This window comes from Triturus cristatus, chromosome 12 (genome assembly GCF_964204655.1).
Source record: "Triturus cristatus chromosome 12, aTriCri1.1, whole genome shotgun sequence".
In the NCBI taxonomy this organism is placed as follows: Eukaryota; Metazoa; Chordata; class Amphibia; order Caudata; family Salamandridae; genus Triturus; species Triturus cristatus.
Window position 1 is genome coordinate 724,247,374 of NC_140595.1, and position 26,405 is coordinate 724,273,778.

A 26,405-nucleotide genomic window follows, 5' to 3' on the forward strand; every position below is an offset into this window, starting at 1 on the left:
CATTCAAGCAATCTTTGACAGACCCCTTTATTATAGAGCTTTTCAAGGATTAAAGATAAGGCACTTACAAAGGAGTCCCAAATACTCAGAGATGGTTGACTTCTGTAATATGGGTCGTAGACTAAAAGCAGCGCAAAAACAGAGTGCAACAGGGTCCAAAAAACTTGAGTGCCACAAGAGAGTTTGAATGCAAGCGTATCCTTTTACAGATCCAGAGATATACTCATGCAATTTTTATTTTTAGGACAGAACGTGCATGATGAAAAAAACATTGTTTTTAAAAAGCGCATTGCAGAATATTAGTACTTTGGTGTGGGAAAACTTCAAAACTTTCAAACAAAATATTTGTAGGCAGCTTACAGCAAGTTGTTGTGGCCGAGTGGTTAAGACGATGGACTAGAAATCCATTGGGGTATCCCCGCGCAGGTTCGAATCCTGCCAACAACGAGAATCTTTTTATTATCGGCTACAATTTCAGAAGTTAACCTTTAGTATTTCTTCCATTTCAGTTTTATAAATAGGTGGCTTATTTTTGTGTCACTATTGCCTCTCCACATATTTGTTATCGCTACCTCTTTCATGTCTTTGCTACACCTCATTCCTACTTTAGCACTGGTGTAAACGCTTCAAATTATTATACCGTTGCTCTCTCATTCATACCTGCGCATGCACTTGAAAGTTACTTTACCAATAAAAGACGCAAAGAGAGAAATAGAACAAAAGTGCTGGCTGGATTGGCAAACACACTTCATAAAACTGCATTTTCTTTTTTATTCTCCCCCGTGTTACATGCTTAACCTCCCCATGTGTAATTTCTCTTAACCTGCTGTCCCAGGAAGAGAATTCATCTACAGGCTCTTTCTGTGTTTTTTTCCCTAGTCTGTCTTTCCCATTTCTTAGCTGTGTAACTGTTCCTTTACGCGCTCTATTTAAACGCCATCAATCTCATTTGAGCTCCTTGCTCCCGCTTCTGTTTTCTCCACCTCTCATACTGCCAGTTCTCTCTTTCTCTGTGATTGGTGGCTACTTTCCTGAGCTTCCGAAGCCACGTGGTTCCTGCCTCTTGTTGTCAGACTTGAATTGGAAAAGGAACCATATTAACAAGCCTTTACCACTCACACACGGCGGAAGTTTATACTTTAATTCAGTGAGCTAAGAAAAGCGTGTTGTGGGTCCCCTACGAGCCATGGTGCTTGCTTCATCATGATTTGGCACCAGTCATTAGCCGCAGCTCTGCTAATGAGCCACTGAGGTCAGTTTCAATATTTACTCAAAAACATAACCATGCAGCCCTCCCCTCAACTGTGTATTATCTTGCTTTTCTGCTGTTCGTGTGATTAGCTGGGAGGAGCTCACGGCGACATCCTCCCTATAAAAGTGTAGATGGATCACTCTCTAACTCTTTCTTGCTTCACATACAAATGGCTTGAAAGGTGCAGGGAAGATGCAGGTCTAATAGACAGAATAGAAGGTCTGTGCCAGGTGGGTTTCTCTGCATTGGTGTCCCATCACAGGTCCGCAAGTGTATTGTGTGATCTTTGACTCCTGGCATTTCACAAGCAGGCGGCCAGGAAACGGTTTCAGCCTATCAACCACTGAGGAGACGCAGCCTCTGAATGAGGAATGAGGAAGCAATGAATACATCCAGCCTATCACAGGAACAGCCCTGAGTGTTCCGAATTATAAATTCTCCATGTCACTGTATGTCGTTGAGCCCAAGTAGCTCGCCGTGATCGTATAGTGGTTAGTACTCTGCGTTGTGGCCGCAGCAACCTCGGTTCGAATCCGAGTCACGGCATTGTGGTTGGCAATGTCACGGCAGTTGGGTGTTAATTTTACAGAATTAGCAAATGTACCAGTGGTTTTTGTAAAATGTCTATTAAAAACAGATCCTTTCAAATATTTAAACCATCTAACAACAAATGATTTAAACTCGCATGATTATAAGCTGTAGCTATAATGTATTTACTTACATAAATTATCGTTCTTGAACCTATTGGGGGTGAAGGGAGAGCGGAGCTCACCCCCCAGGTGCAGTTGAGTGACCTGTGTTGTGGCTCTCTAGAGGGAAGGCACAAATTTTGCTGTCACCCAGCCCAATCCAGACGTGTATTGGGGCCAGGTTTCAGGCAAATAGAGCAGTAAGTGCAGAGAAATGTTCACTCTCTAAAAGTGGCATTTCTAAAATAGTAAAGTTAAATCCAACCTCACCAGTAAGTAGGATTTTCAATAAATAAATAAAGCTACTCCTCTCCGATATGGAATTACCAAATAAAAAGTATAGGGGAATACACAGAGCTAACCTATGAGAGGGGTAGACCTCACAGTAGTGAAAAATGAAATAGACTGTTTGGTACTTACAGGACACGCGAACCACCAAAGTACATATCTTATTTTTTACTTACATAGCATCATGCACCTAGGACTACCTAGGGCCTACCTTAGGTGTAAATTATATGTAATAAAAGGGGAGTTTAAGGCTTGGCAAGTAGGCTGGGACTCCCCTGGGAGACCCCTGAGTCTATGCCCAGAACCATAACTCTGCCAGTCGAGTACTTACCTAAAAGCCGATAACTCACTTTTCTTCCATAGGCTAACATTGAGTGGTTTCACTTGGAAATTCTTCTAAGTGGTGTGGAGTTTTGGAACTTTAAAATATTCATCTAAAATCAGCCGAACAACGAATTCTGATTTACTCACCTGTTATCAGGAGAGACCTCAGTGCTGCATCTTGGAGCTCAGTACTGACCCTGAAAAGTAATTTTAACCGTACTTACCAGTAACTCGAATTTCCTTCCATGGGATATCATTGCCTGCTTTTTGCTGAAAATTTTCTAAGTGTCGATTTTTGAAACTTACAAATATTCTTTAAAAATCGTACCAACTGTGAAAACGTAATTCTTTACCTGTTTTAGATAGATGTCCCAGTACTGCGCCTAGGAGCCCAGCACTGGATTACAAAAGTAACGAGAACGTACTTTACCCGTAACTTGAATTTTCTTCTATAGGAAACCATTGACTGTTTTTCTGTGAAATTTCTTCTAAGTGTCGATTTTGCAAACATGTAAATATTCCTTAAAAATCGCCTGTATAACTTAAACGTAGTTTCTCAACTGCTTACAAGTGGTACAATAGTGCTGGATCTAGGATCCAACACTGACCTAGAAAAAGTAACCATAACCCCACTTACCTGCTAAGTGAATTTCCTTCCATAGGATAACATTGGTAATTCTAGGATCCAGTCCTGGATTTAGAAAAGTATTCCTGAAAGTAATTAATTGCATATAACTTAAAATTCCCATTGAGCTCAATGTATTATTGTGATTCAAATTGTGTTGCCTATTGTAATAAACTGTAACTATGACCTGCAAAAGTCAATTGCCTATTGCAAAGTATTTAACTAAAGCATCTCACTCTGAGAAAGTATATTTTGATACCTATTGTTGGTTCTCAAATAAAACAACAATATCTTTTTTATGCAAACCAATGGCCTAGTGTTCAGTTCTTGAGTGTGTGAGACCATTTGCTGACTGAGTGTGTACAACAAATGTTTTACACTGTACTCTGATACTGCCTTACTGCTCGGAAAGCTACCACTTTAGAGAGTAAGGTTATATCTAACTTTAGCCTCTGCCAAACCTCTGGGGACTGGGGACTCTGTGCACACTGTACCTATTTGGGAACAGTATATACAGAGCCACTTTCTCACAGTAGTGATAAAGTGATTAGAGTCCTACGGCCAACATAAAGATACAGCAAAACGTGAGGTGAAAAGCAAAAAGGTTCCTGGTAGGCCACCTTAAGGATGCCAGGTCTAACAAAAACTGAACTAAGGATAACATGAGTAAAACATCAGGTTTCTCTACTGCATTTGGTGAGACAAGTGGGCCTTCTTTTATCTCCATTCAAGCAATCTTTGACAGACCCCTTTATTATAGAGCTTTTCAAGGTTTAAAGATAAGGCACTTACAAAGGAGTCCCAAATACTCAGAGATGGTTGACTTCTGTAATATGGGTCGTAGACTAAAAGCAGCGCAAAAACAGAGTGCAACAGGGTCCAAAAAACTTGAGTGCCACAAGAGAGTTTGAATGCAAGCGTATCCTTTTACAGATCCAGAGATATACTCATGCAATTTTTATTTTTAGGACAGAACGTGCATGATGAAAAAAACATTGTTTTTAAAAAGCGCATTGCAGAATATTAGTACTTTGGTGTGGGAAAACTTCAAAACTTTCAAACAAAATATTTGTAGGCAGCTTACAGCAAGTTGTTGTGGCCGAGTGGTTAAGACGATGGACTAGAAATCCATTGGGGTATCCCCGCGCAGGTTCGAATCCTGCCAACAACGAGAATCTTTTTATTATCGGCTACAATTTCAGAAGTTAACCTTTAGTATTTCTTCCATTTCAGTTTTATAAATAGGTGGCTTATTTTTGTGTCACTATTGCCTCTCCACATATTTTTTATCGCTACCTCTTTCATGTCTTTGCTACACCTCATTCCTACTTTAGCACTGGTGTAAACGCTTCAAATTATTATACCGTTGCTCTCTCATTCATACCTGCGCATGCACTTGAAAGTTACTTTACCAATAAAAGACGCAAAGAGAGAAATAGAACAAAAGTGCTGGCTGGATTGGCAAACACACTTCATAAAACTGCATTTTCTTTTTTATTCTCCCCCGTGTTACATGCTTAACCTCCCCATGTGTAATTTCTCTTAACCTGCTGTCCCAGGAAGAGAATTCATCTACAGGCTCTTTCTGTGTTTTTTTCCCTAGTCTGTCTTTCCCATTTTTTAGCTGTGTAACTGTTCCTTTACGCGCTCTATTTAAACGCCATCAATCTCATTTGAGCTCCTTGCTCCCGCTTCTGTTTTCTCCACCTCTCATACTGCCAGTTCTCTCTTTCTCTGTGATTGGTGGCTACTTTCCTGAGCTTCCGAAGCCACGTGGTTCCTGACTCTTGTTGTCAGACTTGAATTGGAAAAGGAACCATATTAACAAGCCTTTACCACTCACACACGGCGGAAGTTTATACTTTAATTCAGTGAGCTAAGAAAAGCGTGTTGTGGGTCCCCTACGAGCCATGGTGCTTGCTTCATCATGATTTGGCACCAGTCATTAGCCGCAGCTCTGCTAATGAGCCACTGAGGTCAGTTTCAATATTTACTCAAAAACATAACCATGCAGCCCTCCCCTCAACTGTGTATTATCTTGCTTTTCTGCTGTTCGTGTGATTAGCTGGGAGGAGCTCACGGCGACATCCTCCCTATAAAAGTGTAGATGGATCACTCTCTAACTCTTTCTTGCTTCACATACAAATGGCTTGAAAGGTGCAGGGAAGATGCAGGTCTAATAGACAGAATAGAAGGTCTGTGCCAGGTGGGTTTCTCTGCATTGGTGTCCCATCACAGGTCCGCAAGTGTATTGTGTGATCTTTGACTCCTGGCATTTCACAAGCAGGCGGCCAGGAAACGGTTTCAGCCTATCAACCACTGAGGAGACGCAGCCTCTGAATGAGGAATGAGGAAGCAATGAATACATCCAGCCTATCACAGGAACAGCCCTGAGTGTTCCGAATTATAAATTCTCCATGTCACTGTTTGTTGTTGAGCCCAAGTAGCTCGCCGTGATCGTATAGTGGTTAGTACTCTGCGTTGTGGCCGCAGCAACCTCGGTTCGAATCCGAGTCACGGCATTGTGGTTGGCAATGTCACGGCAGTTGGGTGTTAATTTTACAGAATTAGCAAATGTACCAGTGGTTTTTGTAAAATGTCTATTAAAAACAGATCCTTTCAAATATTTAAACCATCTAACAACAAATGATTTAAACTCGCATGATTATAAGCTGTAGCTATAATGTATTTACTTACATAAATTATCGTTCTTGAACCTATTGGGGGTGAAGGGAGAGCGGAGCTCACCCCCCAGGTGCAGTTGAGTGACCTGTGTTGTGGCTCTCTAGAGGGAAGGCACAAATTTTGCTGTCACCCAGGCCAATCCAGACGTGTATTGGGGCCAGGTTTCAGGCAAATAGAGCAGTAAGTGCAGAGAAATGTTCACTCTCTAAAAGTGGCATTTCTAAAATAGTAAAGTTAAATCCAACCTCACCAGTAAGTAGGATTTTCAATAAATAAATAAAGCTACTCCTCTCCGATATGGAATTACCAAATAAAAAGTATAGGGGAATACACAGAGCTAACCTATGAGAGGGGTAGACCTCACAGTAGTGAAAAATGAAATAGACTGTTTGGTACTTACAGGACACGCGAACCACCAAAGTACATATCTTATTTTTTACTTACATAGCATCATGCACCTAGGACTACCTAGGGCCTACCTTAGGTGTAAATTATATGTAATAAAAGGGAAGTTTAAGGCTTGGCAAGTAGGCTGGGACTCCCCTGGGAGACCCCTGAGTCTATGCCCAGAACCATAACTCTGCCAGTCGAGTACTTACCTAAAAGCCGATAACTCACTTTTCTTCCATAGGCTAACATTGAGTGGTTTCACTTGGAAATTCTTCTAAGTGGTGTGGAGTTTTGGAACTTTAAAATATTCATCTAAAATCAGCCGAACAACGAATTCTGATTTACTCACCTGTTATCAGGAGAGACCTCAGTGCTGCATCTTGGAGCTCAGTACTGACCCTGAAAAGTAATTTTAACCGTACTTACCAGTAACTCGAATTTCCTTCCATGGGATATCATTGCCTGCTTTTCGCTGAAAATTTTCTAAGTGTCGATTTTTGAAACTTACCAATATTCTTTAAAAATCGTACCAACTGTGAAAACGTAATTGTTTACCTGTTTTAGATAGATGTCCCAGTACTGAGCCTAGGAGCCCAGCACTGGATTACAAAAGTAACGAGAACGTACTTTACCCGTAACTTGAATTTTCTTCCATAGGAAACCATTGACTGTTTTTCTGTGAAATTTCTTCTAAGTGTCGATTTTGCAAACATGTAAATATTCCTTAAAAATCGCCTGTATGGGGGAGGAGCCAAGATGGCCGACGGGTCGGACGCCTGAGCTCCCGGCTCCGTGGACCGTCCGGCTTCTTTTGTTAATCCTGATTAATCCTCCTGACCTGCGCCGCCCAGCCGCCGCGGATTACCGGCATTGAGGTGACTGGCGTTCTCCTGACACCTTTATCGGCGGGTTTGGTGGCTGACTCGGTGTCTACTACGACCTCCGGCGCTCCCACGGGTCCCTGCGTAGATGGCCGCCGCTGGACGCCGAGGGATGTGGACGGGGTGCTGAGCTGGAACACTGCGGGTGATCGCGGGGGAGGAAATGCTGGCCGTGCGACTGGAGTCAGACCCTTACGTCCGGGTCGGACTCCCCCGAGCGCCGGCAGTGGTGTGGACGACGTCGGAGCCCCCTAATGCTAGCTCTCCTCCGCCACCCTGAAGACAAGCGAGCGGACTCCATTTTGTAGCGTCTTCCTGCGGCGAACGGCCGGTTCTCGCGGTGGCCGTGGGGCGCTCTCGCCCGGTGCAGCTCCCGAGTGGAGCACGACGCTTTTCCGGTGTCTACATCCTCGGATCATAGTCAATTTTGTCCCGTCACTAATTGCCCGCAGTGGAGATGACAATGGCGTCTGCTCTTCTTGCTGAGACGCTGGCTGACCCTGGACTCGCAGTGTCTGCGCGCCCATGTGCCCCGGAGCTGATTGCCGCATCGGAGGAACAGCGGGATAGTGCGGACCGATGCTTGGTACAGAGGGACCCGACCTGTGGGGATGTATTGGCCACCCTTGTGGCGTTAAAAGTGGCAATGCAGAGTACTTGCCGGGCGCTGACCCGGAGAATCGATGAGGCACTGGTTGCAACGGGACGTTCCCGGCTGGAGGATCCCCCGCCGCCCCTGTTTTATCCTGGAGGTGAAATAATGTCGCAGAGGGGGGGGGCCGGTGGCGCGGAGTCCTCCTGGCTACAATGTAACGCGTCAACCCATCGACACGGATACAGTTGCAGGGACACCCTTCACTTTGACCGTTGTGACTCTGCCTACGAACTACCTGCTGAGACCTAGCCTTTCGCTTCCCTTGCCAGATGTTACCCTGAAAGCACCTATCGCTCGAGCCTCTGTGGCATGTTACTGCTGCGTTTGGGACCCTGCGGTACGATACGTCTTCATTGTCCCCTTTCCTCGAGAGCGGCCATCTTGTCTCTTTGTCCTGGCTGAAGGTGACTCGCAGCAATGGACGGGCCTGAATCATATCTGCCGGTCCGGACAGGGGTGATGGCATGCCGGTTGTCGCTTTGGTTGGATCGGCATACGGGGCCCTGGACTGATACACGTTTTGTAATTTTGGATGAGTAGTCTTTAATGACCAGTTTTTGTTACATGTCGCTGCGATTTCGCCTCCTGTTTCCTTCTTCTGCCGGGGGGAGGACTTGTGAAGTGCTGAAGTGCTGGGTGTTATTGAATCGGGACCACCGGGTTTACGTGGGTCTTTTGATACTGTACTGTACATGGCGCAGGATGTATGAGCGGCGCGGGAGTCCGGGAGTTCGGCAGTGTGGTGGGCTCCTCCCCGCTTTATGGTCTTTTTTCCTTTCTTCTTTCCTTAATTCTATATTTCGGGTTCCTATGGGGCGACAGACACGTAGCTAGGGGGGGGGGTAGGCCATAGCCTCGGCATGCGTGTAGGGTGGGGGGTCTTCTTTGATACGTTTTTTTGTTACTATGGGCCTTCTTTTTCTTTCTTCTGTCCTTTTCCTACGTCTTTTTCTAGGGTCAGTGGGGGGGAATGGTGTTAGGAGGGTAGCGGCTGGGAGGCACATTTCGCTGCGTATCTATATCCTGGTATTATAGTTTCGTGCCTCCATTTTAGATATGTTCACTGTTAGTTGACTCTCCTGTTGGAAGTTACCCATTTATTGTATGTTCGTCTGTTCTGTGCACTGATCCGTTCTAGTTCTGTATCTCCTTACCTTTAAAACTTTTTAAAATTAACCTTACTGTCTCCTGCCACTCAGTGCACGTAGATTTTGCAACATAGGTCGTATGCTTTTAGGTGTTGCCGTGCCACCGAGTGGACGTGTACTTTGCTATCAAGCATCAGAAGTGTCGAGGCCGGCCGGATGGTTGTAGGCCCGTATTTGTCTTGTACACAGTGCTAAATAAAGGTTTTAATAAAAAAAAAAAAAAAAAAAAAAAAAATCGCCTGTATAACTTAAACGCAGTTTCTCAACTGCTTACAGGTGGTACAGTAGTGCTGGATCTAGGATCCAACACTGACCTAGAAAAAGTAACCATAACCCCACTTACCTGCTAAGTGAATTTCCTTCCAGAGGATAACATAGGTAATTTGATCAGCAAAAGTTTCTAAGTGTCATCTTTTAAAATAGCAAAATATTGCTTAAAAATCACAACAGTAACTAAAACGAATTTACTCACTTGTTTCCAAGAACTGTCCCAGGACTGAATCTAGGATCCAGTCCTGGATTTAGAAAAGTATTCCTGAAAGTAATTAATTGCATATAACTTAAAATTCCCATTGAGCTCAATGTATTATTGTGATTCAAATTGTGTTGCCTATTGTAATAAACTGTAACTATGACCTGCAAAAGTCAATTGCCTATTGCAAAGTATTTAACTAAAGCATCTCACTCTGAGAAAGTATATTTTGATACCTATTGTTGGTTCTCAAATAAAACAACAATATCTTTTTTATGCAAACCAATGGCCTAGTGTTCAGTTCTTGAGTGTGTGAGACCATTTGCTGACTGAGTGTGTACAACAAATGTTTTACACTGTACTCTGATACTGCCTTACTGCTCGGCAAGCTACCACTTTAGAGAGTAAGGTTATATCTAACTTTAGCCTCTGCCAAACCTCTGGGGACTGGGGACTCTGTGCACACTGTACCTATTTGGGAACAGTATATACAGAGCCACTTTCTCACAGTAGTGATAAAGTGATTAGAGTCCTACGGCCAACATAAAGATACAGCAAAACGTGAGGTGAAAAGCAAAAAGGTTGCTGGTAGGCCACCTTAAGGATGCCAGGTCTAACAAAAACTGAACTAAGGATAACATGAGTAAAACATCAGGTTTCTCTACTGCATTTGGTGAGACAAGTGGGCCTTCTTTTATCTTCCATTCAAGCAATCTTTGACAGACCCCTTTATTATAGAGCTTTTCAAGGATTAAAGATAAGGCACTTACAAAGGAGTCCCAAATACTCAGAGATGGTTGACTTCTGTAATATGGGTCGCAGACTAAAAGCAGCGCAAAAACAGAGTGCAACAGGGTCCAAAAAACTTGAGTGCCACAAGAGAGTTTGAATGCAAGCGTATCCTTTTACAGATCCAGAGATATACTCATGCAATTTTTATTTTTAGGACAGAACGTGCATGATGAAAAAAACATTGTTTTTAAAAAGCGCATTGCAGAATATTAGTACTTTGATGTGGGAAAACTTCAAAACTTTCAAACAAAATATTTGTAGGAAGCTTACAGCAAGTTGTTGTGGCCGAGTGGGTAAGGCGATGGACTAGAAATCTATTGGGGTATCCCCGCCCAGGTTCGAATCCTGCCAACAACGAGAATCTTTTTATTATCGGCTACAATTTCAGAAGTTAACCTTTAGTATTTCTTCCATTTCATTTTTATAAATAGGTGGCTTATTTTTGTGTCACTATTGCCTCTCCACATATTTGTTATCGCTACCTCTTTCATGTCTTTGCTACACCTCATTCCTACTTTAGCACTGGTGTAAACGCTTCAAATTATTATACCGTTGCTCTCTCATTCATACCTGCGCATGCACTTGAAAGTTACTTTACCAATAAAAGACGCAAAGAGAGAAATAGAACAAAAGTGCTGGCTGGATTGGCAAACACACTTCATAAAACTGCATTTTCTTTTTTATTCTCCCCCGTGTTACATGCTTAACCTCCCCATGTGTAATTTCTCTTAACCTGCTGTCCCAGGAAGAGAATTCATCTACAGGCTCTTTCTGTGTTTTTTTCCCTAGTCTGTCTTTCCCATTTCTTAGCTGTGTAACTGTTCCTTTACGCGCTCTATTTAAACGCCATCAATCTCATTTGAGCTCCTTGCTCCCGCTTCTGTTTTCTCCACCTCTCATACTGCCAGTTCTCTCTTTCTCTGTGATTGGTGGCTACTTTCCTGAGCTTCCGAAGCCACGTGGTTCCTGCCTCTTGTTGTCAGACTTGAATTGGAAAAGGAACCATATTAACAAGCCTTTACCACTCACACACGGCGGAAGTTTATACTTTAATTCAGTGAGCTAAGAAAAGCGTGTTGTGGGTCCCCTACGAGCCATGGTGCTTGCTTCATCATGATTTGGCACCAGTCATTAGCCGCAGCTCTGCTAATGAGCCACTGAGGTCAGTTTCAATATTTACTCAAAAACATAACCATGCAGCCCTCCCCTCAACTGTGTATTATCTTGCTTTTCTGCTGTTCGTGTGATTAGCTGGGAGGAGCTCACGGCGACATCCTCCCTATAAAAGTGTAGATGGATCACTCTCTAACTCTTTCTTGCTTCACATACAAATGGCTTGAAAGGTGCAGGGAAGATGCGGGTCTAATAGACAGAATAGAAGGTCTGTGCCAGGTGGGTTTCTCTGCATTGGTGTCCCATCACAGGTCCGCAAGTGTATTGTGTGATCTTTGACTCCTGGCATTTCACAAGCAGGCGGCCAGGAAACGGTTTCAGCCTATCAACCACTGAGGAGACGCAGCCTCTGAATGAGGAATGAGGAAGCAATGAATACATCCAGCCTATCACAGGAACAGCCCTGAGTGTTCCGAATTATAAATTCTCCATGTCACTGTATGTCGTTGAGCCCAAGTAGCTCGCCGTGATCGTATAGTGGTTAGTACTCTGCGTTGTGGCCGCAGCAACCTCGGTTCGAATCCGAGTCACGGCATTGTGGTTGGCAATGTCACGGCAGTTGGGTGTTAAGTTTACAGAATTAGCAAATGTACCAGTGGTTTTTGTAAAATGTCTATTAAAAACAGATCCTTTCAAATATTTAAACCATCTAACACCAAATGATTTAAACTCGCATGATTATAAGCTGTAGCTATAATGTATTTACTTACATAAATTATCGTTCTTGAACCTATTGGGGGTGAAGGGAGAGCGGAGCTCACCCCCCAGGTGCAGTTGAGTGACCTGTGTTGTGGCTCTCTAGAGGGAAGGCACAAATTTTGCTGTCACCCAGCCCAATCCAGACGTGTATTGGGGCCAGGTTTCAGGCAAATAGAGCAGTAAGTGCAGAGAAATGTTCACTCTCTAAAAGTGGCATTTCTAAAATAGTAAAGTTAAATCCAACCTCACCAGTAAGTAGGATTTTCAATAAATAAATAAAGCTACTCCTCTCCGATATGGAATTACCAAATAAAAAGTATAGGGGAATACACAGAGCTAACCTATGAGAGGGGTAGACCTCACAGTAGTGAAAAATGAAATAGACTGTTTGGTACTTACAGGACACGCGAACCACCAAAGTACATATCTTATTTTTTACTTACATAGCATCATGCACCTAGGACTACCTAGGGCCTACCTTAGGTGTAAATTATATGTAATAAAAGGGGAGTTCAAGGCTTGGCAAGTAGGCTGGGACTCCCCTGGGAGACCCCTGAGTCTATGCCCAGAACCATAACTCTGCCAGTCGAGTACTTACCTAAAAGCCGATAACTCACTTTTCTTCCATAGGCTAACATTGAGTGGTTTCACTTGGAAATTCTTCTAAGTGGTGTGGAGTTTTGGAACTTTAAAATATTCATCTAAAATCAGCCGAACAACGAATTCTGATTTACTCACCTGTTATCAGGAGAGACCTCAGTGCTGCATCTTGGAGCTCAGTACTGACCCTGAAAAGTAATTTTAACCGTACTTACCAGTAACTCGAATTTCCTTCCATGGGATATCATTGCCTGCTTTTTGCTGACAATTTTCTAAGTGTCGATTTTTGAAACTTACAAATATTCTTTAAAAATCGTACCAACTGTGAAAACGTAATTCTTTACCTGTTTTAGATAGATGTCCCAGTACTGAGCCTAGGAGCCCAGCACTGGATTACAAAAGTAACGAGAACGTACTTTACCCGTAACTTGAATTTTCTTCTATAGGAAACCATTGACTGTTTTTCTGTGAAATTTCTTCTAAGTGTCGATTTTGCAAACATGTAAATATTCCTTAAAAATCGCCTGTATAACTTAAACGTAGTTTCTCAACTGCTTACAGGTGGTACAGTAGTGCTGGATCTAGGATCCAACACTGACCTAGAAAAAGTAACCATAACCCCACTTACCTGCTAAGTGAATTTCCTTCCATAGGATAACATTGGTAATTCTAGGATCCAGTCCTGGATTTAGAAAAGTATTCCTGAAAGTAATTAATTGCATATAACTTAAAATTCCCATTGAGCTCAATGTATTATTGTGATTCAAATTGTGTTGCCTATTGTAATAAACTGTAACTATGACCTGCAAAAGTCAATTGCCTATTGCAAAGTATTTAACTAAAGCATCTCATTCTGAGAAAGTATATTTTGATACCTATTGTTGGTTCTCAAATAAAACAGCAATATCTTTTTAATGCAAACCAATGGCCTAGTGTTCAGTTCTTGAGTGTGTGAGACCATTTGCTGACTGAGTGTGTACAACAAATGTTTTACACTGTACTCTGATACTGCCTTACTGCTCGGCAAGCTACCACTTTAGAGAGTAAGGTTATATCTAACTTTAGCCTCTGCCAAACCTCTGGGGACTGGGGACTCTGTGCACACTGTACCTATTTGGGAACAGTATATACAGAGCCACTTTCTCACAGTAGTGATAAAGTGATTAGAGTCCTACGGCCAACATAAAGATACAGCAAAACGTGAGGTGAAAAGCAAAAAGGTTGCTGGTAGGCCACCTTAAGGATGCCAGGTCTAACAAAAACTGAACTAAGGATAACATGAGTAAAACATCAGGTTTCTCTACTGCATTTGGTGAGACAAGTGGGCCTTCTTTTATCTTCCATTCAAGCAATCTTTGACAGACCCCTTTATTATAGAGCTTTTCAAGGATTAAAGATAAGGCACTTACAAAGGAGTCCCAAATACTCAGAGATGGTTGACTTCTGTAATATGGGTCGTAGACTAAAAGCAGCGCAAAAACAGAGTGCAACAGGATCCAAAAAACTTGAGTGCCACAAGAGAGTTTGAATGCAAGCGTATCCTTTTACAGATCCAGAGATATACTCATGCAATTTTTATTTTTAGGACAGAACGTGCATGATGAAAAAAACATTGTTTTTAAAAAGCGCATTGCAGAATATTAGTACTTTGATGTGGGAAAACTTCAAAACTTTCAAACAAAATATTTGTAGGCAGCTTACAGCAAGTTGTTGTGGCTGAGTGGTTAAGGCGATGGACTAGAAATCCATTGGGGTATCCCCGCGCAGGTTCGAATCCTGCCAACAACGAGAATATTTTTATTATCGGCTACAATTTCAGAAGTTAACCTTTAGTATTTCTTCCATTTCAGTTTTATAAATAGGTGGCTTATTTTTGTGTCACTATTGCCTCTCCACATATTTGTTATCGCTACCTCTTTCATGTCTTTGCTACACCTCATTCCTACTTTAGCACTGGTGTAAACGCTTCAAATTATTATACCGTTGCTCTCTCATTCATACCTGCGCATGCACTTGAAAGTTACTTTACCAATAAAAGACGCAAAGAGAGAAATAGAACAAAAGTGCTGGCTGGATTGGCAAACACACTTCATAAAACTGCATTTTCTTTTTTATTCTCCCCCGTGTTACATGCTTAACCTCCCCATGTGTAATTTCTCTTAACCTGCTGTCCCAGGAAGAGAATTCATCTACAGGCTCTTTCTGTGTTTTTTTCCCTAGTCTGTCTTTCCCATTTCTTAGCTGTGTAACTGTTCCTTTACGCGCTCTATTTAAACGCCATCAATCTCATTTGAGCTCCTTGCTCCCGCTTCTGTTTTCTCCACCTCTCATACTGCCAGTTCTCTCTTTCTCTGTGATTGGTGGCTACTTTCCTGAGCTTCCGAAGCCACGTGGTTCCTGCCTCTTGTTGTCAGACTTGAATTGGAAAAGGAACCATATTAACAAGCCTTTACCACTCACACACGGCGGAAGTTTATACTTTAATTCAGTGAGCTAAGAAAAGCGTGTTGTGGGTCCCCTACGAGCCATGGTGCTTGCTTCATCATGATTTGGCACCAGTCATTAGCCGCAGCTCTGCTAATGAGCCACTGAGGTCAGTTTCAATATTTACTCAAAAACATAACCATGCAGCCCACCCCTCAACTGTGTATTTATCTTGCTTTTCTGCTGTTCGTGTGATTAGCTGGGAGGAGCTCACGGCGACATCCTCCCTATAAAAGTGTAGATGGATCACTCTCTAACTCTTTCTTGCTTCACATACAAATGGCTTGAAAGGTGCAGGGAAGATGCAGGTCTAATAGACAGAATAGAAGGTCTGTGCCAGGTGGGTTTCTCTGCATTGGTGTCCCATCACAGGTCCGCAAGTGTAATGTGTGATCTTTGACTCCTGGCATTTCACAAGCAGGCGGCCAGGAAACGGTTTCAGCCTATCAACCACTGAGGAGACGCAGCCTCTGAATGAGGAATGAGGAAGCAATGAATACATCCAGCCTATCACAGGAACAGCCCTGAGTGTTCCGAATTATAAATTCTCCATGTCACTGTATGTCGTTGAGCCCAAGTAGCTCGCCGTGATCGTATAGTGGTTAGTACTCTGCGTTGTGGCCGCAGCAACCTCAGTTCGAATCCGAGTCACGGCATTGTGGTTGGCAATGTCACGGCAGTTGGGTGTTAATTTTACAGAATTAGCAAATGTACCAGTGGTTTTTGTAAAATGTCTATTAAAAACAGATCCTTTCAAATATTTAAACCATCTAACAACAAATGATTTAAACTCGCATGATTATAAGCTGTAGCTATAATGTATTTACTTACATAAATTATCGTTCTTGAACCTATTGGGGGTGAAGGGAGAGCGGAGCTCACCCCCCAGGTGCAGTTGAGTGACCTGTGTTGTGGCTCTCTAGAGGGAAGGCACACATTTTGCTGTCACCCAGCCCAATCCAGACGTGTATTGGGGCCAGGTTTCAGGCAAATAGAGCAGTAAGTGCAGAGAAATGTTCACTCTCTAAAAGTGGCATATCTAAAATAGTAAAGTTAAATCCAACCTCACCAGTAAGTAGGATTTTCAATAAATAAATAAAGCTACTCCTCTCCGATATGGAATTACCAAATAAAAAGTATAGGGGAATACACAGAGCTAACCTATGAGAGGGGTAGACCTCACAGCAGTGAAAAATGAAATAGACTGTTTGGTACTTACAGGACACGCGAACCACCAAAGTACATACCTTATTTTTTACTTACATAGCATCATGCACCTAGGACTACCTAGGGCCTACCTTAGGTGTAAATTATATGTAATAAAAGGGGAGTTTAAGGCTTGGCAAGTAGGCTGGGACTCCCCTGGGAGACCCCTGAGTCTATGCCCAGAACCATAACTCTGCCAGTCGAGTACTTACCTAAAAGCCGATAACTCACTTTTCTTCCATAGGCTAACATTGAGTGGTTTCACTTGGAAATTCTTCTAAGTGGTGTGGAGTTTTGGAACTTTAAAATATTCATCTAAAATCAGCCGAACAACAAATTCTGATTTACTCACCTGTTATCAGGAGAGACCTCAGTGCTGCATCTTGGAGCTCAGTACTGACCCTGAAAAGTAATTTTAACCGTACTTACCAGTAACTCGAATTTCCTTCCATGGGATATCATTGCCTGCTTTTTGCTGAAAATTTTCTAAGTGTCGATTTTTGAAACTTACAAATATTCTTTAAAAATCGTACCAACTGTGAAAACGTAATTGTTTACCTGTTTTAGATAGATGTCCCAGTACTGAGCCTAGGAGCCCAGCACTGGATTACAAAAGTAACGAGAACGTACTTTACCCGTAACTTGAATTTTCTTCCATAGGAAACCATTGACTGTTTTTCTGTGAAATTTCTTCTAAGTGTCGATTTTGCAAACATGTAAATATTCCTTAAAAATCGCCTGTATAACTTAAACGTAGTTTCTCAACTGCTTACAGGTGGTACAGTAGTGCTGGATCTAGGATCCAACACTGACCTAGAAAAAGTAACCATAACCCCACTTACCTGCTAAGTGAATTTCCTTCCATAGGATAACATTGGTAATTCTAGGATCCAGTCCTGGATTTAGAAAAGTATTCCTGAAAGTAATTAATTGCATATAACTTAAAATTCCCATTGAGCTCAATGTATTATTGTGATTCAAATTGTGTTGCCTATTGTAATAAACTGTAACTATGACCTGCAAAAGTCAATTGCCTATTGCAAAGTATTTAACTAAAGCATCTCACTCTGAGAAAGTATATTTTGATACCTATTGTTGGTTCTCAAATAAAACAACAATATCTTTTTTATGAAAACCAATGGCCTAGTGTTCAGTTCTTGAGTGTGTGAGACCATTTGCTGACTGAGTGTGTACAACAAATGTTTTACTCTGTACTCTGATACTGCCTTACTGCTCAGCAAGCTACCACTTTAGAGAGTAAGGTTATATCTAACTTTAGCCTCTACCAAACCTCTGGGGACTGGGGAATCTGTGCACACTGTACCTATTTGGGAACAGTATATACAGAGCCACTTTCTCACAGTAGTGATAAAGTGATTAGAGTCCTACGGCCAACATAAAGATACAGCAAAACGTGAGGTGAAAAGCAAAAAGGTTGCTGGTAGGCCACCTTAAGGATGCCAGGTCTAACAAAAACTGAACTAAGGATAACATGAGTAAAACATCAGGTTTCTCTACTGCATTTGGTGAGACAAGTGGGCCTTCTTTTATCTCCATTCAAGCAATCTTTGACAGACCCCTTTATTATAGAGCTTTTCAAGGATTAAAGATAAGGCACTTACAAAGGAGTCCCAAATACTCAGAGATGGTTGACTTCTGTAATATGGGTCGTAGACTAAAAGCAGCGCAAAAACAGAGTGCAACAGGGTCCAAAAAACTTGAGTGCCACAAGAGAGTTTGAATGCAAGCGTATCCTTTTACAGATCCAGAGATATACTCATGCAATTTTTATTTTTAGGACAGAACCTGCATGATGAAAAAATCATTGTTTTTAAAAAGCGCATTGCAGAATATTAGTACTTTGGTGTGGGAAAACTTCAAAACTTTCAAACAAAATATTTGTAGGCAGCTTACAGCAAGTTGTTGTGGCCGAGTGGTTAAGGCGATGGACTAGAAATCCATTGGGGTATCCCCGCGCAGGTTCGAATCCTGCCAACAACGAGAATCTTTTTATTATCGGCTACAATTTCAGAAGTTAACCTTTACTATTTCTTCCATTTCAGTTTTATAAATAGGTGGCTTATTTTTGTGTCACTATTGCCTCTCCACATATTTGTTATCGCTACCTCTTTCATGTCTTTGCTACACCTCATTCCTACTTTAGCACTGGTGTAAACGCTTCAAATTATTATACCGTTGCTCTCTCATTCATACCTGCGCATGCACTTGAAAGTTACTTTACCAATAAAAGACGCAAAGAGAGAAATAGAACAAAAGTGCTGGCTGGATTGGCAAACACACTTCATAAAACTGCATTTTCTTTTTTATTCTCCCCCGTGTTACATGCTTCACCTCCCCATGTGTAATTTCTCTTAACCTGCTGTCCCAGGAAGAGAATTCATCTACAGGCTCTTTCTGTGTTTTTTTCCCTAGTCTGTCTTTCCCATTTCTTAGCTGTGTAACTGTTCCTTTACGCGCTCTATTTAAACGCCATCAATCTCATTTGAGCTCCTTGCTCCCGCTTCTGTTTTCTCCACCTCTCATACTGCCAGTTCTCTCTTTCTCTGTGATTGGTGGCTACTTTCCTGAGCTTCCGAAGCCACGTGGTTCCTGCCTCTTGTTGTCAGACTTGAATTGGAAAAGGAACCATATTAACAAGCCTTTACCACTCACACACGGCGGAAGTTTATACTTTAATTCAGTGAGCTAAGAAAAGCGTGTTGTGGGTCCCCTACGAGCCATGGTGCTTGCTTCATCATGATTTGGCACCAGTCATTAGCCGCAGCTCTGCTAATGAGCCACTGAGGTCAGTTTCAATATTTACTCAAAAACATAACCATGCAGCCCTCCCCTCAACTGTGTATTATCTTGCTTTTCTGCTTTTCGTGTGATTAGCTGGGAGGAGCTCACGGCGACATCCTCCCTATAAAAGTGTAGATGGATCACTCTCTAACTCTTTCTTGCTTCACATACAAATGGCTTGAAAGGTGCAGGGAAGATGCAGGTCTAATAGACAGAATAGAAGGTCTGTGCCAGGTGGGTTTCTCTGCATTGGTGTCCCATCACAGGTCCGCAAGTGTATTGTGTGATCTTTGACTCCTGGCATTTCACAAGCAGGCGGCCAGGAAACGGTTTCAGCCTATCAACCACTGAGGAGACGCAGCCTCTGAATGAGGAATGAGGAAGCAATGAATACATCCAGCCTATCACAGGAACAGCCCTGAGTGTTCCGAATTATAAATTCTCCATGTCACTGTATGTTGTTGAGCCCAAGTAGCTCGCTGTGATCGTATAGTGGTTAGTACTCTGCGTTGTGGCCGCAGCAACCTCAGTTCGAATCCGAGTCACGGCATTGTGGTTGGCAATGTCACGTCAGTTGGATGTTAATTTTACAGAATTAGCAAATGTACCAGTGGTTTTTGTAAAATGTCTATTAAAAACAGATCCTTTCAAATATTTAAACCATCTAACAACAAATGATTTAAACTCGCATGATTATAAGCTGTAGCTATAATGTATTTACTTACATAAATTATCGTTCTTGAACCTATTGGGGGTGAAGGGAGAGCGGAGCTCACCCCCCAGGTGCAGTTGAGTGACCTGTGTTGTGGCTCACTAGAGGGAAGGCACAAATTTTGCTGTCACCCAGCCCAATCCAGACGTGTATTGGGGCCAGGTTTCAGGCAAATAGAGCAGTAAGTGCAGAGAAATGTTCACTCTCTAAAAGTGGCATTTCTAAAATAGTAAAGTTAAATCCAACCTCACCAGTAAGTAGGATTTTCAATAAATAAATAAAGCTACTCGTCTCCGATATGGAATTACCAAATAAAAAGTATAGGGGAATACACAGAGCTAACCTATGAGAGGGGTAGACCTCACAGTAGTGAAAAATGAAATAGACTGTTTGGTACTTACAGGACACGCGAACCACCAAAGTACATACCTTATCTTTTACTTACATAGCATCATGCACCTAGGACTACCTAGGGCCTACCTTAGGTGTAAATTATATGTAATAAAAGGGGAGTTTAAGGCTTGGCAAGTAGGCTGGGACTCCCCTGGGAGACCCCTGAGTCTATGCCCAGAACCATAACTCTGCCAGTCGAGTACTTACCTAAAAGCCGATAACTCACTTTTCTTCCATAGGCTAACATTGAGTGGTTTCACTTGGAAATTCTTCTAAGTGGTGTGGAGTTTTGGAACTTTAAAATATTCATCTAAAATCAGCCGAACAACAAATTCTGATTTACTCACCTGTTATCAGGAGAGACCTCAGTGCTGCATCTTGGAGCTCAGTACTGACCCTGAAAAGTAATTTTAACCGTACTCACCAGTAACTCGAATTTCCTTCCATGGGATATCATTGCCTGCTTTTTGCTGAAAATTTTCTAAGTGTCGATTTTTGAAACTTACAAATATTCTTTAAAAATCGTACCAACTGTGAAAACGTAATTGTTTACCTGTTTTAGATAGATGTCCCAGTACTGAGCCTAGGAGCCCAGCACTGGATTACAAAAGTAACGAGAACGTACTTTACCCGTAACTTGAATTTTCTTCCATAGGAAACCATTGACTGTTTTTCTGTGAAATTTCTTCTAAGTGTCGATTTTGCAAACATGTAAATATTCCTTAAAAATCGCCTGTATAACTTAAACGTAGTTTCTCAACTGCTTACAGGTGGTACAGTAGTGCTGGATCTAGGATCCAACACTGACCTAGAAAAAGTAACCATAACCCCACTTACCTGCTAAGTGAATTTCCTTCCATAGGATAACATTGGTAATTTGATCAGCAAAAGTTTCGAAGTGTCAACTTTTAAAATAGCAAAATATTGCTTAAAAATCACAACAGTAACTAAAACGAATTTACTCACTTGTTTCCAAGAACTGTCCCAGGACTGAATCTAGGATCCAGTCCTGGATTTAGAAAAGTATTCCTGAAAGTAATTAATTGCATATAACTTAAAATTCCCATTGAGCTCAATGTATTATTGTGATTCAAATTGTGTTGCCTATTGTAATAAACTGTAACTATGACCTGCAAAAGTCAATTGCCTATTGCAAAGTATTTAACTAAAGCATCTCACTCTGAGAAAGTATATTTTGATACCTATTGTTGGTTCTCAAATAAAACAACAATATCTTTTTTATGCAAACCAATGGCCTAGTGTTCAGTTCTTGAGTGTGTGAGACCATTTGCTGACTGAGTGTGTACAACAAATGTTTTACTCTGTACTCTGATACTGCCTTACTGCTCGGCAAGCTACCACTTTAGAGAGTAAGGTTATATCTAACTTTAGCCTCTACCAAACCTCTGGGGACTGGGGAATCTGTGCACACTGTACCTATTTGGGAACAGTATATACAGAGCCACTTTCTCACAGTAGTGATAAAGTGATTAGAGTCCTACGGCCAACATAAAGATACAGCAAAACGTGAGGTGAAAAGCAAAAAGGTTGCTGGTAGGCCACCTTAAGGATGCCAGGTCTAACAAAAACTGAACTAAGGATAACATGAGTAAAACATCAGGTTTCTCTACTGCATTTGGTGAGACAAGTGGGCCTTCTTTTATCTCCATTCAAGCAATCTTTGACAGACCCCTTTATTATAGAGCTTTTCAAGGATTAAAGATAAGGCACTTACAAAGGAGTCCCAAATACTCAGAGATGGTTGACTTCTGTAATATGGGTCGTAGACTAAAAGCAGCGCAAAAACAGAGTGCAACAGGGTCCAAAAAACTTGAGTGCCACAAGAGAGTTTGAATGCAAGCATATCCTTTTACAGATCCAGAGATATACTCATGCAATTTTTATTTTTAGGACAGAACCTGCATGATGAAAAAAACATTGTTTTTAAAAAGCGCATTGCAGAATATTAGTACTTTGGTGTGGGAAAACTTCAAAACTTTCAAACAAAATATTTGTAGGCAGCTTACAGCAAGTTGTTGTGGCCGAGTGGTTAAGGCGATGGACTAGAAATCCATTGGGGTATCCCCGCGCAGGTTCGAATCCTGCCAACAACGAGAATCTTTTTATTATCGGCTACAATTTCAGAAGTTAACCTTTACTATTTCTTCCATTTCAGTTTTATAAATAGGTGGCTTATTTTTGTGTCACTATTGCCTCTCCACATATTTGTTATCGCTACCTCTTTCATGTCTTTGCTACACCTCATTCCTACTTTAGCACTGGTGTAAACGCTTCAAATTATTATACCGTTGCTCTCTCATTCATACCTGCGCATGCACTTGAAAGTTACTTTACCAATAAAAGACGCAAAGAGAGAAATAGAACAAAAGTGCTGGCTGGATTGGCAAACACACTTCATAAAACTGCATTTTCTTTTTTATTCTCCCCCGTGTTACATGCTTAACCTCCCCATGTGTAATTTCTCTTAACCTGCTGTCCCAGGAAGAGAATTCATCTACAGGCTCTTTCTGTGTTTTTTTCCCTAGTCTGTCTTTCCCATTTCTTAGCTGTGTAACTGTTCCTTTACGCGCTCTATTTAAACGCCATCAATCTCATTTGAGCTCCTTGCTCCCGCTTCTGTTTTCTCCACCTCTCATACTGCCAGTTCTCTCTTTCTCTGTGATTGGTGGCTACTTTCCTGAGCTTCCGAAACCACGTGGTTCCTGCCTCTTGTTGTCAGACTTGAATTGGAAAAGGAACCATATTAACAAGCCTTTACCACTCACACACGGCGGAAGTTTATACTTTAATTCAGTGAGCTAAGAAAAGCGTGTTGTGGGTCCCCTACGAGCCATGGTGCTTGCTTCATCATGATTTGGCACCAGTCATTAGCCGCAGCTCTGCTAATGAGCCACTGAGGTCAGTTTCAATATTTACTCAAAAACATAACCATGCAGCCCTCCCCTCAACTGTGTATTATCTTGCTTTTCTGCTTTTCGTGTGATTAGCTGGGAGGAGCTCACGGCGACATCCTCCCTATAAAAGTGTAGATGGATCACTCTCTAACTCTTTCTTGCTTCACATACAAATGGCTTGAAAGGTGCAGGGAAGATGCAGGTCTAATAGACAGAATAGAAGGTCTGTGCCAGGTGGGTTTCTCTGCATTGGTGTCCCATCACAGGTCCGCAAGTGTATTGTGTGATCTTTGACTCCTGGCATTTCACAAGCAGGCGGCCAGGAAACGGTTTCAGCCTATCAACCACTGAGGAGACGCAGCCTCTGAATGAGGAATGAGGAAGCAATGAATACATCCAGCCTATCACAGGAACAGCCCTGAGTGTTCCGAATTATAAATTCTCCATGTCACTGTATGCTGTTGAGCCCAAGTAGCTCGCTGTGATCGTATAGTGGTTAGTACTCTGCGTTGTGGCCGCAGCAACCTCAGTTCGAATCCGAGTCACGGCATTGTGGTTGGCAATGTCACGTCAGTTGGATGTTAATTTTACAGAATTAGCAAATGTACCAGTGGTTTTTGTAAAATGTCTATTAAAAACAGATCCTTTCAAATATTTAAACCATCTAACAACAAATGATTTAAACTCGCATGATTATAAGCTGTAGCTATAATGTATTTACTTACATAAATTATCGTTCTTGAACCTATTGGGGGTGAAGGGAGAGCGGAGCTCACCCCCCAGGTGCAGTTGAGTGACCTGCTTTGTGGCTCTCTAGAGGGAAGGCACAAATTTTGCTGTCACCCAGCCCAATCCAGACGTGTATTGGGGCCAGGTTTCAGGCAAATAGAGCAGTAAGTGCAGAGAAATGTTCACTCTCTAAAAGTGGCATTTCTAAAATAGTAAAGTTAAATCCAACCTCACCAGTAAGTAGGATTTTCAATAAATAAATAAAGCTACTCCTCTCCGATATGGAATTACCAAATAAAAAGTATAGGGGAATACACAGAGCTAACCTATGAGAGGGGTAGACCTCACAGTAGTGAAAAATGAAATAGACTGTTTGGTACTTACAGGACACGCGAACCACCAAAGTACATACCTTATCTTTTACTTACATAGCATCATGCACCTAGGACTACCTAGGGCCTACCTTAGGTGTAAATTATATGTAATAAAAGGGGAGTTTAAGGCTTGGCAAGTAGGCTGGGACTCCCCTGGGAGACCCCTGAGTCTATGCCCAGAACCATAACTCTGCCAGTCGAGTACTTACCTAAAAGCCGATAACTCACTTTTCTTCCATAGGCTAACATTGAGTGGTTTCACTTGGAAATTCTTCTAAGTGGTGTGGAGTTTTGGAACTTTAAAATATTCATCTAAAATCAGCCGAACAACAAATTCTGATTTACTCACCTGTTATCAGGAGAGACCTCAGTGCTGCATCTTGGAGCTCAGTACTGACCCTGAAAAGTAATTTTAACCGTACTTACCAGTAACTCGAATTTCCTTCCATGGGATATCATTGCCTGCTTTTTGCTGAAAATTTTCTAAGTGTCGATTTTTGAAACTTACAAATATTCTTTAAAAATCGTACCAACTGTGAAAACGTAATTGTTTACCTGTTTTAGATAGATGTCCCAGTACTGAGCCTAGGAGCCCAGCACTGGATTACAAAAGTAACGAGAACGTACTTTACCCGTAACTTGAATTTTCTTCCATAGGAAACCATTGACTGTTTTTCTGTGAAATTTCTTCTAAGTGTCGATTTTGCAAACATGTAAATATTCCTTAAAAATCGCCTGTATAACTTAAACGTAGTTTCTCAACTGCTTACAGGTGGTACAGTAGTGCTGGATCTAGGATCCAACACTGACCTAGAAAAAGTAACCATAACCCCACTTACCTGCTAAGTGAATTTCCTTCCATAGGATAACATTGGTAATTTGATAAGCAAAAGTTTCGAAGTGTCAACTTTTAAAATAGCAAAATATTGCTTAAAAATCACAACAGTAACTAAAACGAATTTACTCACTTGTTTCCAAGAACTGTCCCAGGACTGAATCTAGGATCCAGTCCTGGATTTAGAAAAGTATTCCTGAAAGTAATTAATTGCATATAACTTAAAATTCCCATTGAGCTCAATGTATTATTGTGATTCAAATTGTGTTGCCTATTGTAATAAACTGTAACTATGACCTGCAAAAGTCAATTGCCTATTGCAAAGTATTTAACTAAAGCATCTCATTCTGAGAAAGTATATTTTGATACCTATTGTTGGTTCTCAAATAAAACAACAATATCTTTTTTATGCAAACCAATGTCCTAGTGTTCAGTTCTTGAGTGTGTGAGACCATTTGCTGACTGAGTGTGTACAACAAATGTTTTACACTGTACTCTGATACTGCCTTACTGCTCGGCAAGCTACCACATTAGAGAGTAAGGTTATATCTAACTTTAGCCTCTGCCAAACCTCTGGGGACTGGGGACTCTGTGCACACTGTACCTATTTGGGAACAGTATATACAGAGCCACTTTCTCACAGTAGTGATAAAGTGATTAGAGTCCTACGGCCAACATAAAGATACAGCAAAACGTGAGGTGAAAAGCAAAAAGGTTGCTGGTAGGCCACCTTAAGGATGCCAGATCTAACAAAAACTGAACTAAGGATAACATGAGTAAAACATCAGGTTTCTCTACTGCATTTGGTGAGACAAGTGGGCCTTCTTTTATCTTCCATTCAAGCAATCTTTGACAGACCCCTTTATTATAGAGCTTTTCAAGGATTAAAGATAAGGCACTTACAAAGGAGTCCCAAATACTCAGAGATGGTTGACTTCTGTAATATGGGTCGTAGACTAAAAGCAGCGCAAAAACAGAGTGCAACAGGGTCCAAAAAACTTGAGTGCCACAAGAGAGTTTGAATGCAAGCGTATCCTTTTCCAGATCCAGAGATATACTCATGCAATTTTTATTTTTAGGACAGAACGTGCATGATGAAAAAAACATTGTTTTTAAAAAGCGCATTGCAGAATATTAGTACTTTGATGTGGGAAAACTTCAAAACTTTCAAACAAAATATTTGTAGGCAGCTTACAGCAAGTTGTTGTGGCCGACTGGTTAAGGCGATGGACTAGAAATCCGTTTGGGTATCCACGCGCAGGTTCGAATCCTGCCAACAACG

The 26,405-nt window shown here is 41.7% G+C and overlaps 10 non-coding genes across 10 annotated transcripts; all 10 read left to right on the top strand.

The window, feature by feature from the left end:
* Window positions 1–365: 365 nt before the first annotated feature.
* On the top strand, window positions 366–447 carry TRNAS-AGA (transfer RNA serine (anticodon AGA)). Its single transcript has one exon. It is a non-coding gene; the product is annotated as a tRNA-Ser (tRNA).
* Window positions 448–1,726: 1,279 nt separating this feature from the next.
* On the top strand, window positions 1,727–1,798 carry TRNAH-GUG (transfer RNA histidin (anticodon GUG)). The gene has a single exon. It is a non-coding gene; the product is annotated as a tRNA-His (tRNA).
* Window positions 1,799–4,267: 2,469 nt separating this feature from the next.
* On the top strand, window positions 4,268–4,349 carry TRNAS-AGA (transfer RNA serine (anticodon AGA)). Its single transcript has one exon. It is a non-coding gene; the product is annotated as a tRNA-Ser (tRNA).
* Window positions 4,350–5,628: 1,279 nt separating this feature from the next.
* On the top strand, window positions 5,629–5,700 carry TRNAH-GUG (transfer RNA histidin (anticodon GUG)). The gene has a single exon. It is a non-coding gene; the product is annotated as a tRNA-His (tRNA).
* Window positions 5,701–10,476: 4,776 nt separating this feature from the next.
* TRNAS-AGA (transfer RNA serine (anticodon AGA)) lies at window positions 10,477–10,558 on the top strand. The gene has a single exon. It is a non-coding gene; the product is annotated as a tRNA-Ser (tRNA).
* A 1,279-nt stretch (window positions 10,559–11,837) lies between these two features.
* TRNAH-GUG (transfer RNA histidin (anticodon GUG)) lies at window positions 11,838–11,909 on the top strand. Its single transcript has one exon. It is a non-coding gene; the product is annotated as a tRNA-His (tRNA).
* A 2,470-nt stretch (window positions 11,910–14,379) lies between these two features.
* Window positions 14,380–14,461, top strand: TRNAS-AGA (transfer RNA serine (anticodon AGA)). The gene has a single exon. It is a non-coding gene; the product is annotated as a tRNA-Ser (tRNA).
* A 3,821-nt stretch (window positions 14,462–18,282) lies between these two features.
* On the top strand, window positions 18,283–18,364 carry TRNAS-AGA (transfer RNA serine (anticodon AGA)). The gene has a single exon. It is a non-coding gene; the product is annotated as a tRNA-Ser (tRNA).
* A 3,938-nt stretch (window positions 18,365–22,302) lies between these two features.
* TRNAS-AGA (transfer RNA serine (anticodon AGA)) lies at window positions 22,303–22,384 on the top strand. The gene has a single exon. It is a non-coding gene; the product is annotated as a tRNA-Ser (tRNA).
* Window positions 22,385–26,323: 3,939 nt separating this feature from the next.
* TRNAS-AGA (transfer RNA serine (anticodon AGA)) lies at window positions 26,324–26,405 on the top strand. Its single transcript has one exon. It is a non-coding gene; the product is annotated as a tRNA-Ser (tRNA).